Source organism: Squalius cephalus (assembly GCF_949319135.1).
Source record: "Squalius cephalus genome assembly, chromosome: 3".
Lineage (NCBI taxonomy): Eukaryota > Metazoa > Chordata > Actinopteri > Cypriniformes > Leuciscidae > Squalius > Squalius cephalus.
Genome location: NC_137124.1, coordinates 308,621 through 326,408, shown reverse-complemented (window position 1 = coordinate 326,408; position 17,788 = coordinate 308,621). Strand labels below are relative to the sequence as shown.

Genomic DNA, 17,788 nt, shown 5'->3' with positions numbered 1-17,788 from the left:
GAGGCTGACCATCAGCTTTTACATTCATGAATCAGAGAAATGACCAGAACAATCGTCAGCAGTCGCTCTCACGCTGTTTAATTCCTGCATGAAGTCCTGCCGTTTACAGCAGAATTAGAAAATGTAGAAAAAAAAAACACCCCTTACAAGCCGAATCAAATTTTAATAGGATTTGGCCAATTCATGCCGGTTGACGTGGTTACATGTGATTTTTGTGCTAGAAGTCCGATATTACAAGCAGATTATTAAGGAGACTGTAAACGCAGATAGTGACTGTTGTTGACTTGTCTTCAGGAAGCTTGAGATGGTTTTATATAGTACTTTTTCTAGTATTAGATTTTTTTGTGATACTGGGATTTCAATAGTATATAAAAAACGTATTTAAAGCAAAACTATCACCCACCCCTAGAAAATAAACAACAGCAGAATATGCAAGTACTGACGCACTGATGCTCTATACGCTAATGTCTGACATGCCAATGAAAAGCACATTTGAGAGGAAATGAAAATGAGAGAGAGAGAGAGAGAGAGAGAGAGAGAGAGAGAGAGAGAGAGAAAGAGAGAGAGAGAGAGAGAGGTCAATGGTGTCAATGTAACAGAGACGTAATGAAGGAACGCTGGATGCACAAACTGAACAGATAAATCAGGCAGAGATCAGGGCAGCCCAGACACAATCAACTGGTTCTATTGTGCCACAGGAATAGGCGTCCTTTACAGTTGCCCGATCACAAAATACCTGCTCTCACAGAATGAGGTCCAGAGGAACAAGCCTGAATCCTGTGTGTGTGTGTGTGTGTGTGTGTGTGTGTGTGTGTGTGTGTGTTAAACTCTGAGCTGTTCAGATAAGAGTGCTGAACTCTCATTCACACACACACAGAACTGAAGAGAAACGCTGAATCAGCAGCAGCACTGCAGAGACACACACACACACACACACACACACTAACTAGTCTCTCTGCACATTCTGACTGCCGCAGGTTACTCCTTTGGTTTATTTCTTTTTGTCTTATTGTAGGACACACTCATCACCAAATCAACTTAACGAATAAATGAGTAAATACACTTATATAATAAATATACTAAATAAATATACTTATATACTTAACTAGGGCTGCAGAATTAGATTTCCTAGTGAAATGGCGGCTCTGTTCTTGTCTTCAGGGTTTCTCTGTGTCCAGCCGTGGACGAGTGAGACGTAAGAAAGACTTGTGTCGGACTAACTGTGGATTTGCTTCCAAACGATCAAACTGATAGAAGCGCACGACTGCAGGATAGACCCTAACCCTAGGATAGATACTAACCCTAGCCTAACCCTAACCCTAACTGTGGATTCGCTTCCAAACGATCAAACTGATAGAAGCGCACGACTGCAGGTCATTTACAGACGTCCAGTAGACCTGTTACCATATCATCCTGGTTATTCTATCCAATCACAATAATGTAGGATGACAAATTTCAATCACATTTTGTGACACAAATAAGTGAAATTTAAGCACTTAAATGTCGTGTCTCTGTTTCCAGTGTGGAAGTGAAGCAGGAGAGTAAAGAAACACTAGTAAAGGACACAAATATAGACAAAGATCTTCCTTCGTACAAAATACAGGCTTGTGTGTTTAATCAGACTGCATTATATTATATTATATTATATTATAGTTTTCACAGCATTAAAGTAAATCATATAGGCCAATATACTTATATTTTGTACAAATATATAATATATAATAATCAAGTAAAAAAAAATAAGGCTTCCACTGTAAGTGACTTGAACATTATGTGTTAATAATACGGTGCGATTACTGCGGTTTCTGAAACCAGGATGGAAAATGATTTTTACAAATACACAGTATATAAAAAAATATGTCTAACCTCCAGAAACATCATATAAAGATCTGAAAATGCACTTCATGACCCCTAAGTGCTTATTAATTACATTAAAGTTTGTTCAACGCGATCTTCAAAATGATTTGAGCATTACAGGTTCAGTGTTTCTCAAAGCCAGCAGAGGAGCATCAGATGAAGAAATGAAGAACGTCCTCCTCGTCTTCAGGTCTCAGCGCTTTAACTCAGAAACGCTCAGATTTAATCACTTCACTGAACATGGAGAAATCTGCACATCATTTCACTCAGTCACTCTGGATTGATTTTTAAGATTCTCCTTAAATGAAATGGAAGGAATTCACTTTCAACTGGAGGTGCAGCTGGCATGTGCAATTCCTCCTCAGTGAGAGAAAGAGATCAGAGCGTTTCTGGCGATCCAGCTTATTTCAGCTCAATCTTCCTGAGCCGCCGTGACACAATTATTGAAATTAAACTCCTTCCAGGTCTCTGGCTACCATCAATAAAATCACTGTTCTTCACTGTTTCATTCAAAGCTTCTGTTTCTCTTGAATCTTGAGCAGCGATTGCTCAACGCTGACCGCAGAAACCAGGAGCCAAAATATACGTTTGTCTTCTTCATTCTCGTTTACATTCTGTCATCATTTCCTCACATCATTCCAAGCCTGTGTGATTTTCTTCGGATTCGCTCTTTTCAAACAAATTACAATATTAAAACGCCCAGCGTGTCTGCTTGTTTGTTCTTTAACGGCAGGACATTTTCATAGTGAGCAAAATGTATGGAAAACTATATCAGGTTTTTACTATTTATTTTGGCTCTCTTAAACTTTATCTGGTTTAACTTTAAGAATTTCTACATAAGGGTTAGCTTAGCGGAATAAGACATGCTTCAGGAATGAAGGATTTTGTTAAAAAGAACATGTTTCTGGGTTTTCTCCTGATATAAATGTCATCAGGGAACGGCCAGTTGGACATGTTCGTCTATAACAGTATTTCAGCATCACAGAATGGCAGAAACATATAAACATTGAACAACATCTAAGACGCTCCTGTGGGAATCTTTAAAGGCCTACTTAAGGGGTCAGATTATTTCATATTCCGCTCATTTGAAGAAATTAAGAACGTCAACCATTCAAAAATTATTAGCCGATCTGGAATCTGTGGATCAACAGCTTGCCACATCCACGTCTCCTGATTTATTAAGGTGGCGTGTGGTATTAAAAACAGAATTAGACTTGATCACAACTAATGAAGCAGAGCTACATTCTCGGGCCAAATACTACGAATATGGAGACAAATCTGGAAGATTGCTAGCTCACCGATTGCGTCGACAAGCAGCCTCATGTTTTATACCCCGTGTCAGAGATGAGTCTGGGTTGTTGGTTGAGGAACCTGACCTTATAAATTCAGTATTTTCATCCTTTTATAAATCTTTGTATAGTTCTGAATTTCCATCGGACTTGACTGACATGGATGCGTTTTTGCAAGACCTAGACTTTCCGGATATGAGCACAGATGCAATTAATCAGTTGGACTCTCCACTGACTACGCAAGAACTTACATTGGCTCTACAAAATATGCAAAATAATAAGTCACCTGGGCCAGACGGGTTCCCGGTTGAATTTTTCAAAGCATTCCATAATCAACCCGCTATTACATGCTGTTTATGTAGAATCTCTGTCAAATGGCTCTCACCCTTTCACTTTGAGACAGGCTTCTATTAGTGTTCTTCTGAAAAAGGGCAAGGATCCCGAACGTTGTACTTCTTATAGACCTATCTCTTTGATGAATGTCGATACAAAAGTTCTCGCGAAAGATTTGGCACGTCGTCTAGAGAAGGTGCTTCCAACAATCATATCTCAGGAGCAGACTGGCTTCATAAAAGGACGTCAGCTTTTTTATAATGTCCGTACTTTATTAAATGTTATCTACTCAAAAGGAACCGCTGCCATTCCAGAAGTTGTAATCTCTGTTGACGCAGAAAAGGCGTTTGACAGAGTTGAATCGAGTTACCTGTTTGCAGTTTTGATGAAATTTGGTTTTGGTAATGTTTTTATATCATGGATACGCCTTCTCTATACATTGCCTTGCATCAGTATCACAACTAATAATGTTCAATCTAGTTATTTTTCCTTAAATCGTGGCTGTAGACAAGGTTGTCCTCTGTCTCCCCTCCTCTTTGCTCTTGCAATAGAACCTCTGTCCGTTTATTTGAGGTCTTTCCCCATTTTTAACGGCATTATGCGTTCCCGTGTCGAATTCAAACTTTCTTTATACGCTGATGATCTGCTATTGTATATCACAAATCCTGTAGGGGCGTGCCCTGTCATCCTTTCTTTTTTTCATAGATTCGGTTCGTTTTCGGGATACAAGATCAATGTCTCAAAGAGCGAATGTTACCCGGTTAATGCCCTAGCAAAACAGCTCTCTCAATCTGATATTCCCTTCAAACTGAGTCCTTCGGGATTTAAGTATCTGGGGGTTCATGTGGCCAGGTCCTACAAAACTCTTTATGATGTAAACTGTTCTCCCCTATTAACTGAGATTAAGGCTGATTTCCAAAGATGGGGTTCCCTCCCCCTTTCTCTGATTGGTAGAATTAACGTGGTTAAAATGAATGTCCTCCCAAAATTCTTGTTTCTATTCCAGTGCCTACCTATATTTTTATCTAAAGGTTTTTTCAAAAGCATTGATTCAGTTATATCTAATTTTCTGTGGAATGGTAAGACACCTAGGGTTAGGCTAAAACTACTTCAGAATTGCAAATTTGATGGTGGCCTCTCTTTACCAAATTTCAAAGTTTATTATTGGGCTACGAATATAACTAAAACTATATTTTGGCTAAAATTGGTCAACATACCTTGGTGTCAGTTGGAAATACAATCATGCCCCTCGTCCTCTTTACTGGCAATACTGTCTGGTGTGGCTTCAGTCAACCCCTCTGGCTTTACTAGCAACCCAGTGGTCATTTCCACATTAAAGATATGGTTTCAATTTAGAAAGCATTTTAAATTTCTTACTCCCACCATATCAAGTCCACTGTTGAGGAATTATGCGTTCAAACCCGCATTTACCGATTCCATTTTCACTTTGTGGCATGATAAGGGTCTGAAATGTTTTAAGGATTTTTATAAAGACAGGGTTTTTTGTTCTTTTACAGATCTAACTAGCGAGTTCGGCCTCCCACCTTCACATCTTTTTAGGTATTTTCAAATTAGGAACTGTGTAAATTTTTTATTTCCTAATTTTCCACAAATTCCTCCTGAGCAGACATGGGACAGTCTTTTATGGTTGAATTTTTCACAAAGATCTTTAATTTCAAAAGTCTATGGTACTATCCAGTCCTATGATGATCATTTAATCACTAGGACGAAGGAGGCTTGGGAGAAAGAGTTGGGTTTGGCCTTTGATGATGACTGGTGGGACTCTGTTTTAAATGGTATTCACAAAGCCTCAATCTGTGCCCGCTTGACCTTAATACAATTTAAAGTAGTGTTCAGATGTCACTATTCTAAAACCCGACTATCACAAATTTTCCCGAATACAATTGATGTCTGTGACAGATGCTCTGGCTCGCCCTGTAATCTTGCACATATGTTTTTCTTTTGCCCAACCCTAGGAAATATCTGGCGAACTTATTTTGACACCATGTCTAAAGTGCTCCTCAATATTTCTCCGCACATAGCCATTTTTGGTACTCCTCAAGAATACCACCGTTTTTCATCAGTGCAGTTAGAGGTCCTGGCTTTCACTTCCTTGATAGTGAGACGCCATCTCCTTCTTAATTGGAAAGCAACAAATGTCCCGTCCAATACACTTTGGATGACTGATGTCATGTCTTTTCTAAAACTGGAAAAAATAAGATATTCTAAAAAAGGTAATCTCGCCAAATTTTACAATAAGTGGCAACCATTTATGCATTTTTTCCAGGCTAACTAGGCTTAACTCCAACATGCACTCTTTTTGTTTTTGTTTTCTTTCCCCCTTTTTTTTTTTTTTTTTATAATGAAAAAAGACAATTTTTTAAAAAGTTGTATACAAATATGTTTGTTATTGTTATCCAAGTGCCTTCACTGTTTCTTTGTGTGCAAATCAATAAATATATGAAACCGAAACATTGAACAACATAATATCATGAATACAGTATAATGAAAACAAACAATTTTAAAATGTAACTTAGACAAAAAAAAAATAAGTACATGTACAAAATTCTATAAAACATTATTATTTAAATGTATTTGTGCTACAAATTGTACACGTTTTCCTGGATCCATAAATAAGCTCTTAAAAGTTTGTCCTGATAAAAAGCGCCGTCTCATAGCATTAAAAATAAGGCAGTCCGAGAGGACAATAAACACCCTCGAGTCAGTCTAGTATGACCCATCCGACACCTGGAATATACAACTTCATCATGTCTTGATTTAAAAGCATAGACACATCTTTTCCCAACCACAGAATTTACTTCAAATAATTAGTTATTTTGACATTCTACCCATTGCTTGCTATTTCTCATATATATATATATATTGGGTGAATAAGGGCTTGATGTCCGAGGTCATTTGCTGATCCTTTCTGCAAGAGCTTGTTTTGCGACCATGAGCAAGAAGTCGATCTCCAATGATGCCACTCTGTCCTGGAATCCAGCAGAAAACAGTGTTGTACTTGAGTCTCTGTAACAGATTTGCTTTAATATTTCAATGATTATTTGACGGTTTGTCTTCATAGACTCCAGAGCTTGTAGACGGGTTTTGAATCAGTAAATACAATGACGTTCTGTTCTCAGAGCCAGTAATCGAGCCCGAGCTTCTGCTGGAAAACTGGACCGTTGGTCTGGGATCTGAATACTGTTGGACGCCAGTTACTGCAGTTATCCACGACTGTCAATCAAGACCCATCAGTAGAGATCTTACAGTAGAGGCCTCTTACTGTATGTCAAGACATGCTGATGATGAATATGTGGATAAGTTTCAGCCTTCTTACAGGACAATTCCAAATTGATCCAAACTCCATGGAGGAACTGGACAGAAGTGAATCTGGCACAGATTGTTAATATGAGGTCTTGTTCATATTCCAAAGGGCCTGATATAACTGGGTCTGGCCTCGTACAGATGTGGACATCGTGGGTAGAAGATTGACTTATACGCTGGATTATGTTGATGTGTCTTTATCTTGATTGCATATTGAAGAGATAATTTCAAGCGTCTAATTTGAAGAGATGGTTCATTTGTTTCTGCTTGTACTGGAGAAGTCTCAAACTTTGATGGTGAACAGTATCTCGCAGAACAGAAACTATTATAATGTCTTATATCTGCAAAAGAACTGTGCAATCAGCACCCCATTATGTTTTTACTCGTGCCTTAATAATATTCAAAGCTTTTAAACATCTGTTTCGCCATCCCGTGAGGACAGACTGGAACCTCACTTCCTTCCATGAAAACAAAGAGTCACATTTTCTTCTTTTGTGTTCAATGGCAAAGAAAGTTTAAATCAACATGAGGGTGAGCAACTAATGGCAGAATATTCACTTCTGGCTGAACTAATTCATTTTCATCATTTCTGGGTGAATGTTTTCCTTTCATATCTGCAGAGCACATGAAGAGAAGAGCCTCAGCTCCGTCACCACAGCGTCTGAAGTCGCGTCACGTATCGCTAATCAGCGCTGATGATGTTTCAGACACACTTCTCCGCTCGCGCTCCCTCTCTTCAAGATCTGTTTACCTCAGGATCTCAGCTCGGCTGGTTAGAGGCGAGGGATTACATCAGATCCGGCACCGGGTCACACAGGTGAAGAGTTCGGGTCACGTCTGGAGCATCACGGCACAGCGCTGAGATCGGGATCAGTGTTCAAAGACAAAAAGAGCTTTTCAGCTCATCTCCCACTTTAAAGAGCTGACAGGAACTAAAGTCACAGCTAAAGCTTCCGCTAATCACAGCCGGGCCAGCTATTCACTTCACTCGTGGATAGGGAGATATACACTTATTTTCTGTAAAGCTGCTCTGAAACAATGTGCATTTTGAAAAGTGCTGTTCAAAAACACTTACTATGAAATAAACACACACAAAGATCCTGAGAAATCGGCCGATGAAAGAGAACCGGATCATAATTAGGCCAAACACATTTTATCCCAACATAAATCCATTCAGGCGAAGCTTTGTCCCGCTCAGCACATCTGAGGAAAAGCTTAAACATTCCCTCACAACCCACAGGAAACTCACAGGAAACTCACAGGAAACTCACAGGAAAATCACAGGAAAATCACAGGAAACTCACAGGAAACTCACAGGAAACTCACAGGAAACTCACAGGAAAATCACAGGAAACTCACAGGAATCTCACAGGAAACTCACAGGAAAATCACAGGAATCTCACAGGAATCTCACAGGAAACTCACAGGAAACTCACAGGAAACTCACAGGAAAATCACAGGAATCTCACAGGAATCTCACAGGAAACTCACAGGAAACTCACAGGAAACTCACAGGAAAATCACAGGAATCTCACAGGAAACTCACAGGAAACTCACAGGAAACTCACAGGAAACTCACAGGAAACTCACAGGAATCTCACAGGAAAATCACAGGAATCTCACAGGAAACTCACAGGAAACTCACTCACAGGAAACTCACAGGAATCTCACAGGAATCTCACAGGAATCTCACAGGAATCTCACAGGAAACTCACAGGAATCTCACAGGAAACTCACAGGAAACTCACAGGAAACTCACAGGAATCTCACAGGAAACTCACAGGAAACTCACAGGAATCTCACAGGAATCTCACAGGAAACTCACAGGAAACTCACAGGAAACTCACAGGAATCTCACAGGAAACTCACAGGAAACTCACAGGAAACTCACAGGAAACTCACAGGAAACTCACAGGAATCTCACAGGAAACTCACAGGAATCTCACAGGAAACTCACAGGAAACTCACAGGAAACTCACAGGAATCTCACAGGAAACTCACAGGAATCTCACAGGAATCTCACAGGAAACTCACAGGAAACTCACAGGAAACCCACAGGAAACTCACAGGAAACTCACAGGAAACTCAACAACTACAAGGACAAAAAAATGTATTCAAACATGAGGAAAATGTGCATTTAACACCCACTATTGGTTTGGACAAGAGCTACTCAGATCTGAAAGGGTCGTGAATCTCGTCTACTTTTACAAGTGGTCATCATCACCATCTTCACCATGTGTGTGCAGCCATTATAACTGCAAATCAAATTCACAATTCATAATATAGTTCCAGTAGAGATAGAACCCCAGTGTTCCTGAGACATTCAGTGACAGATGAGCAAAATAATCCAATCTGACTGCTTTATGATACTTTTCTAATGGAAAACATCATGATTAGCTAGAAATACTCAAAGGTGAAGAAAACTCTGGGTCTCGACACACACGTCCATGACAACACTCTGAACACACACATCCATGACAACACTCTGAACACACACATCCATGACAACACTCTGAACACACCATGACAACACTCTGAACACACACGTCCATGACAACACTCTGAACACACACGTCCATGACAACACTCTGAACACACACATCCATGACAACACTCTGAACACACACGTCTATGACAACACTCTGAACACACATGTCCATGACAACACTCTGAACACACACGTCCATGACAACACTCTGAACACACACGTCCATGACAACACTCTGAACACACACGTCCATGACAACACTGAACACACACGTCCATGACAACACTCTGAACACACACGTCCATGACAACACTGAACACACACGTCCATGACAACACTCTGAACAAACACGTCCATGACAACACTGAACACACACGTCCATGACAATACTCTGAACACACACGTCCATGACAACACTGAACACACACGTCCATGACAACACTCTGAACACACACGTCCATGACAACACTGAACACACACGTCCATGACAACACTCTGAACACACACGTCCATGACAACACTCTGAACACACACGTCCATGACAACACTCTGAACACACACGTCCATGACAACACTCTGAACACACACGTCCATGACAACACTCTGAACACACACGTCCATGACAACACTCAGAACACACACGTCCATGACAACACTCTGAACACACACGTCCATGACAACACTCTGAACACACACGTCCATGACAACACTCAGAACACACACGTCCATGACAACACTCTGAACACACACGTCCATGACAACACTCTGAACACACACGTCCATGACAATACTCAGAACACACACGTCCATGACAACACTCTGAACACACACGTCCATGACAACACTCTGAACACACACATCCATGACAACACTCTGAACACACACATCCATGACAACACTCTGAACACACACGTCCATGACAAGACAACACTCTGAACACACACGTCCATGACAAGACAACACTCTGAACACACACGTCCATGACAACACTCTGAACACACACGTCCATGACAACACTCTGAACACACACGTCCATGACAACACTCTGAACACACACATCCATGACAACACTCTGAACACACACATCCATGACAACACTCTGAACACACACATCCATGACAACACTCTGAACACACACGCTCTGAACACACACATCCATGACAACACTCTGAACACACACGCTCTGAACACACACGTCCATGACAACACTCTGAACACACACGTCCATGACAACACTCTGAACACACACGTCCATGACAAGACAACACTCTGAACACACACGTCCATGACAACACTCTGAACACACACGTCCATGACAACACTCTGAACACACACATCCATGACAACACTCTGAACACACACGCTCTGAACACACACATCCATGACAACACTCTGAACACACACGTCCATGACAACACTCTGAACACACACGTCCATGACAACACTCTGAACACACACGTCCATGACAACACTCTGAACACACACATCCATGACAACACTCTGAACACACACATCCATGACAACACTCTGAACACACACGCTCTGAACACACACATCCATGACAACACTCTGAACACACACGCTCTGAACACACACGTCCATGACAACACTCTGAACACACACATCCATGACAACACTCTGAACACACACGCTCTGAACACACACGTCCATGACAACACTCTGAACACACACGTCCATGACAACACTCTGAACACACACATCCATGACAACACTCTGAACACACACGCTCTGAACACACACATCCATGACAACACTCTGAACACACACGTCCATGACAACACTCTGAACACACACGTCCATGACAACACTCTGAACACACACGTCCATGACAACACTCTGAACACACACGTCCATGACAACACTCTGAACACACACGTCCATGACAACACTCTGAACACACACATCCATTACAACACTCTGAACACACACATCCATGACAACACTCTGAACACACACATCCATGACAACACTCTGAACACACACGCTCTGAACACACACGTCCATGACAACACTCTGAACACACACATCCATGACAACACTCTGAACACACACGCTCTGAACACACACGTCCATGACAACACTCTGAACACACACGTCCATGACAACACTCTGAACACACACATCCATGACAACACTCTGAACACACACGCTCTGAACACACACATCCATGACAACACTCTGAACACACACGTCCATGACAACACTCTGAACACACACGTCCATGACAACACTCTGAACACACACGTCCATGACAACACTCTGAACACACACATCCATGACAACACTCTGAACACACACATCCATTACAACACTCTGAACACACACATCCATGACAACACTCTGAACACACACACTCTGAACACACTCGTCCATGACAACACTCTGAACACACACGTCCATGACAACACTCTGAACACACACGTCCATGACAACACTCTGAACACACACGTCCATGACAACACTCTGAACACACACGTCCATGACAACACTCTGAACACACACATCCATGACAACACTCTGAACACACACACTCTGAACACACACATCCATGACAACACTCTGAACACACACGTCCATGACAACACTCTGAACACACACATCCATGACAACACTCTGAACACACACACTCTGAACACACATCCATGACAACACTCTGAACACACACACTCTGAACACACTCGTCCATGACAACACTCTGAACACACACGTCCATGACAACACTCTGAACACACACGTCCATGACAACACTCTGAACACACACATCCATGACAACACTCTGAACACACACATCCATGACAACACTCTGAACACACACGCTCTGAACACACACGTCCATGACAACACTCTGAACACACACACTCTGAACACACACGTCCATCACAACACTCTGAACACACACGCTCTGAACACACACGTCCATGACAACACTCTGAACACACACGCTCTGAACACACACGTCCATGACAACACTCTGAACACACACGCTCTGAACACACACGTCCATGACAACACTCTGAACACACACGTCCATGACAACACTCTGAACACACACGTCCATGACAACACTCTGAACACACACGTCCATGACAACACTCTGAACACACACGTCCATGACAACACTCTGAACACACACGTCCATGACAACACTCTGAACACACACGTCCATGACAACACTCTGAACACACACATCCATGACAACACTCTGAACACACACATCCATGACAACACTCTGAACACACACGTCCATGACAACACTCTGAACACACACGTCCATGACAACACTCTGAACACACACGTCCATGACAACACTCTGAACACACACGTCCATGACAACACTCTGAACACACACGTCCATGACAACACTCTGAACACACACATCCATGACAACACTCTGAACACACACATCCATGACAACACTCTGAACACACACGTCCATGACAACACTCTGAACACACACATCCATGACAACACTCTGAACACACACATCCATGACAACACTCTGAACACACACGCTCTGAACACACACGTCCATGACAACACTCTGAACACACTCTGAACACACACTGAACACACACGCTCTGAACACACACGTTCATGACAACACACTGAACACACACGCTCTGAACACACACGTCCATGACAACACTCTGAACACACACTGAACACACACGTCCATGACAACACTCTGAACACACACTGAACACACACGTCCATGACAACACTCTGAACACACATGCTCTGAACACACACGCTCTCTGAACACACACGCTCTCTGAACACACACGCGCTCTGAACACACACGCGCTCTGAACACACACACGCTCTGAACACACACACGCTCTGAACACACATGCTCTGAACACACACGCTCTCTGAACACACACGCTCTCTGAACACACACGCTCTCTGAACACACACGCTCTCTGAACACACACGCGCTCTGAACACACACGCGCTCTGAACACACACACGCTCTGAACACACACACACTCTGAACACACACACTCTGAACACACACACACTCTGAACACACTCGCTCTGAACACACTCACACTCTGAACACACTCACACTCTGAACACACTCACACTCTGAACACACTCACACTCTGAACACACACACACTCTGAACACACACTCGCTCTGAACACACACACTCTGAACACACACGCTCTGAACACACACACGCTCTGAACACACACGCTCTGAACACACACGCTCTGAACACACACGCTCTGAACACACACACTCTGAACACGCTCACACTCTGAACACACTCACACTCTGAACACACTCACACTCTGAACACACACTCGCTCTGAACACACACACTCTGAACACACACACTCTGAACACACACACTCTGAACACACACACTCTGAACACGCTAAACAGAGTCAGGCTCATCTATACCCTACTGATCAATCACGCATCAATATATCATTAGCATACTAATGACATGTCATAATAAACCACAAAGCCAGAGAATCAGCACACGCACACACACACGCACACACACACACACACAGTGTTTTTTGCAAGGACATTTTCAGATTTTTGAGTCCAACTGCAAGAGAACCGACTCAGTTATTGTTATGAGTAAATTTTCACAAAGGGGTTCCTGAACTGGACGGGGTTATTAGAGAAGGGCAGATGAAGACAAGCCTGTACAAACACACACACACACACACACTCGCTAGAACCAAATCATACACACTGTCATCATCCTCCTCTCTTTGTGTAAAGAAATTGTCTTGGTGTGTCTGTGTGAGAGAGAGAGAGAGAGAGAGAGAGAGAGAGAGAGAGAGAGAGAGAGAGAGAGTGTGTGTGTGTGTGTGTGTGTGTGTGTGTGTGCGTGCGTGCGAGAGAGATAGAGAGATAGAGAGAGAGAGAGAGAGAGAGAGTGTGTGTGTCTGTGTGTGTGTGTGTGTGTGTGTGTGTGTGTGTGTGTGTGTGTGTGTGTGTGTTCTGCGGGTTGTCTCAGTGAGGTCGTATATCGCACCCCAGCGGAGGAGCCGCGCGCGCTCACATCATCCTCGCTACACATGAACTCATGAACTCAATGTGAAAATCACACACAGAACAATCTTCAGATTTCAGATCATTTAATGAACATAATACAATAATACAGGCAGAGCGCGACAACACAACGACCGTCAACACACACACAACTTCGCTTGTGTCTAGTGTGTGTGTGTGTGTGTGTGTGTGTGTGTGTGTCACACGGAACAGTCTACAGATCGTGAAGGGAAACATTGTGTTGTTTCTCTCGAGACTACAGAAATGATCATGTTAAATGTGTGTCGCGACTCCTGAGTGATCGATGCGCTGATCATCAGAATCTGTTCACCGAAGATTCGCCAATTACTTCACGCGCATCCAGCGATTCTCGTCTGTAACCTTCATCGTTATTCCAGAAACACTTTATAAGATCAAACCTGACCTGATCCGAAACAAGAGATCACACACACACACACACACACACACACACACACACACACAGCTGGAAAACACGGGTCCGTGTTTGTATCGGAGATCAGACTGATGCTCTTCAGCTCATGACTGTAAAATTGGACACATCGTCATGATGCTGATCAGAGACAACCAAGAACGAACGAACGAACGAACGAACACACACACACACACACACACACTGATCGATCAGCTCTTTACCTTCGGAATTCTCTCCCCGCGTCTCCGTCTCTCCTTCTACCCAAACTCCTGCGGTTTTCTCTGGAATCTCCTGAATAATGTCCAGTATCCGTCAGAGCGCAACGCGTCTCGACACCGCGCGTCTTCCGATGGTGCTGAGCGCCGCGTCACCTGCGTCCTCACATCAGCAACGCGACCCGCCCACAGAGACACGCCCCGCGCCGCGGGCGGAGCCGAGCTGCAGTCAGAGCGACGCGACGCACGCGACGCGCACAGATGCTGTGGAACGAAACAGGGGAACGCGACTGATGTTCCCCTCGCGACACGCGACGCGCTCAGATCCTCCGCATACAAACTGTGCGTTTCTGTTGGAGCGCGCGCGTCACCTAACCATCATCACATCATCACTTCTGGAGAAAACACCAGTATGAAGAGAACATCTCCTCAGACACGCAGAACTGATGATCAACACCGAGAAATAAACATTAAGATCCGAGTGCGTGATGTTCATGAGGAACCGTTCATACAATTATATTAAAGCGAGTTTAAGTCAAATAAAGCGTATATATCAGCATATACACTACCGTTCAAAAGTTTGGGGTCAGTAAGATTTTTAATGTTTTTAAAAGAAGTCTTTTCTGCTCACCAAGGCTGCATTTATTTGATTAAAAATACAAACAAAAACAGTAAAACAGTGAATTATTATTCCAGTGTAAATCAGCTGTTGTCTATGTGAATATACAGTAAAGTGTAATTTATTCCTGTGATCAAAGCTGAATGTTCAGCATCATTACTCCAGTCTTCAGTGTCACATGATCCTTCAGAAATCACTCTAATATGAGGATCTGATGATCAAGAAACATTTATGATTATTATCAGTGTTGAAAACAGTTGTGTACATTTTTTTTTTTCAAAATGATTTAATGAATAGAAAGTTCAAAAGAACAGCATTTATTTAAAATAGAATATTTTCATTATAAAGAACATTATAAATGTCTTTACTGTAACTTTTGATCAGTTTAACTCATCCTTGATGAATAAAAGTATTTGGGATACTTTTGGAATGCCCAAAAATAAAATTAAAATTCTTACTGACCCCAAACTTTTGTACGGTAGTGTTTAATGTTACAAAAGCTTTAGATTTCAGATTTTCTTTCTATTCATCAAAGAATTTTGAAAAAAAAAAATTGTACACAACTGTTTCCAACACTGATAATAATCATAACTGTATTTTGATCATCAGATCCTCATATTAGAGTGATTTCTGGAGGATCATGTGACACTGAAGACTGGAGTAATGATGCTGGACATTCAGCTTTGATCACAGGAATAAATTACACTTTACTATATATTCACATAGAGAACAGATGATTTACACTGGAATAATATTTCACTGTTTTACTGTTTTTGTTTGTATTTTTAATCAAATAAATGCAGCCTTGGTGAGCAGAAGAGACTCCTTTAAAAACATTAAAAATCTTACTGACCCCAAACTTTTGAACGGTAGTGTATGTATATTAAAAGTTTTTAATATATATATTAGTTTTTAGACTTCGCGTTTCCGCCCATTCCACTGCGTTGCGTCTAGCGTTAAACACGTTCCTCGTTATAGCGTAATATAAATATAGTAATATAACGTGTGCGTCAAACGAGGAACGTGTTGTTGTGTTTAACGCCAGACGCAACGCAGTGGAATGGAGGGAAACGCGAAGTCTAAAAACTCGATAACTTTTAAAAGTTCTTTCAACTTCAGCACATGATGGAAAGAACGCCAGGAGTACGGCGGCCGGGAAGGGACAGGACTCGCTTAATTACATCAAAATAAAGGCCCACTAATTTATCAGACCCTAATAGCGTCAATCTATTACAGAAATTACAAAACATATGGTTCTACTTTAAAGCTACACTGTGTAATTTTTTTAGTTGATTCTTAGCAAAAAACACTTAGTTCTTTCAAAAATATATGTGCTCATTAATGTATATTTACTTCTTTCAAGTAATAAAGTATTCTCTTAAGTTTATAATCTGCCATTGAAAGTACATACGGGTGAGGGGTTCGAATGCCGGTCGCCATGTTGCCCCTCCATCTTGAAACTACATTAGCCAAAGAGGGACATACCAGTAAATTCAAGCTTCGCCTTTTGCGTTTTTCACTCAGTGACACCGTGACGAATGCGAGGGGGAGATTACTCGCGAGCGCCGGCAGATTTGAAAGATGCCGAGGTTGCCTGCTTTCTTCTCGACAGGTAATTCAGCCTATTTGTGTAAATTTGAAGTTTTATAGTTGCTTGTCTAACCATAGCATGGTTGTGCATAACGCCAGAACGACCTCTAGTATAACTTCATCCTCGCGTCAATGGTGAAAAAGTATTGTTTATCTTGTAACATAAATCTGTGCTGCGACGGATCACAGGTGATGAATAGTTTTAAAGGCGCAATTTTTTAAGCTATATAAAAAAAAGGACACTGTAAATTTTAGTTATTTTTAATTGCTTTTACTTTGTACACATTATAACGTTAGCCTAATCTGGTTATGCTGGGATAGCCGATTCCAAGGGTGACGTTTACCTCCTGACATCTGTCCTGTAGTTTTATTCATTTTAGACGTATTGTTTATTATTGTCATGGACGAAGTGATAACTGGAAGCCATGTTAATCTTGGAATAATACGGCCACCGTAGGAGTGAAAACGCCCTCGGAATTGAAAGGAACAGAAACTAATATTCACTGGGTAGTCATATACAATTTCACCACTAGATGGGGGAAAAATCACACAGTGTAGCTTTAATCAAAATAGATAATACATCACGTTCAATTATGTAAACAT

The 17,788-nt window shown here is 41.8% G+C and overlaps 1 protein-coding gene across 18 annotated transcripts in view; it reads right to left on the bottom strand.

Annotated features, from left to right (window-relative positions):
* Nucleotides 1–15,308, bottom strand: part of nrxn2b (neurexin 2b) — a 516,672-nt gene extending 501,364 nt beyond the window's left edge. For all 18 annotated transcript variants that reach the window (XM_079865860.1, XM_079865864.1, XM_079865877.1 and 15 more), the window contains exon 1: nucleotides 14,983–15,308. The gene's annotated coding sequence lies outside the window, so the exon portion shown is untranslated. The remainder of the gene's footprint in view (nucleotides 1–14,982) is intronic.
* Between the last annotated feature and the right edge of the window lie 2,480 nt (nucleotides 15,309–17,788).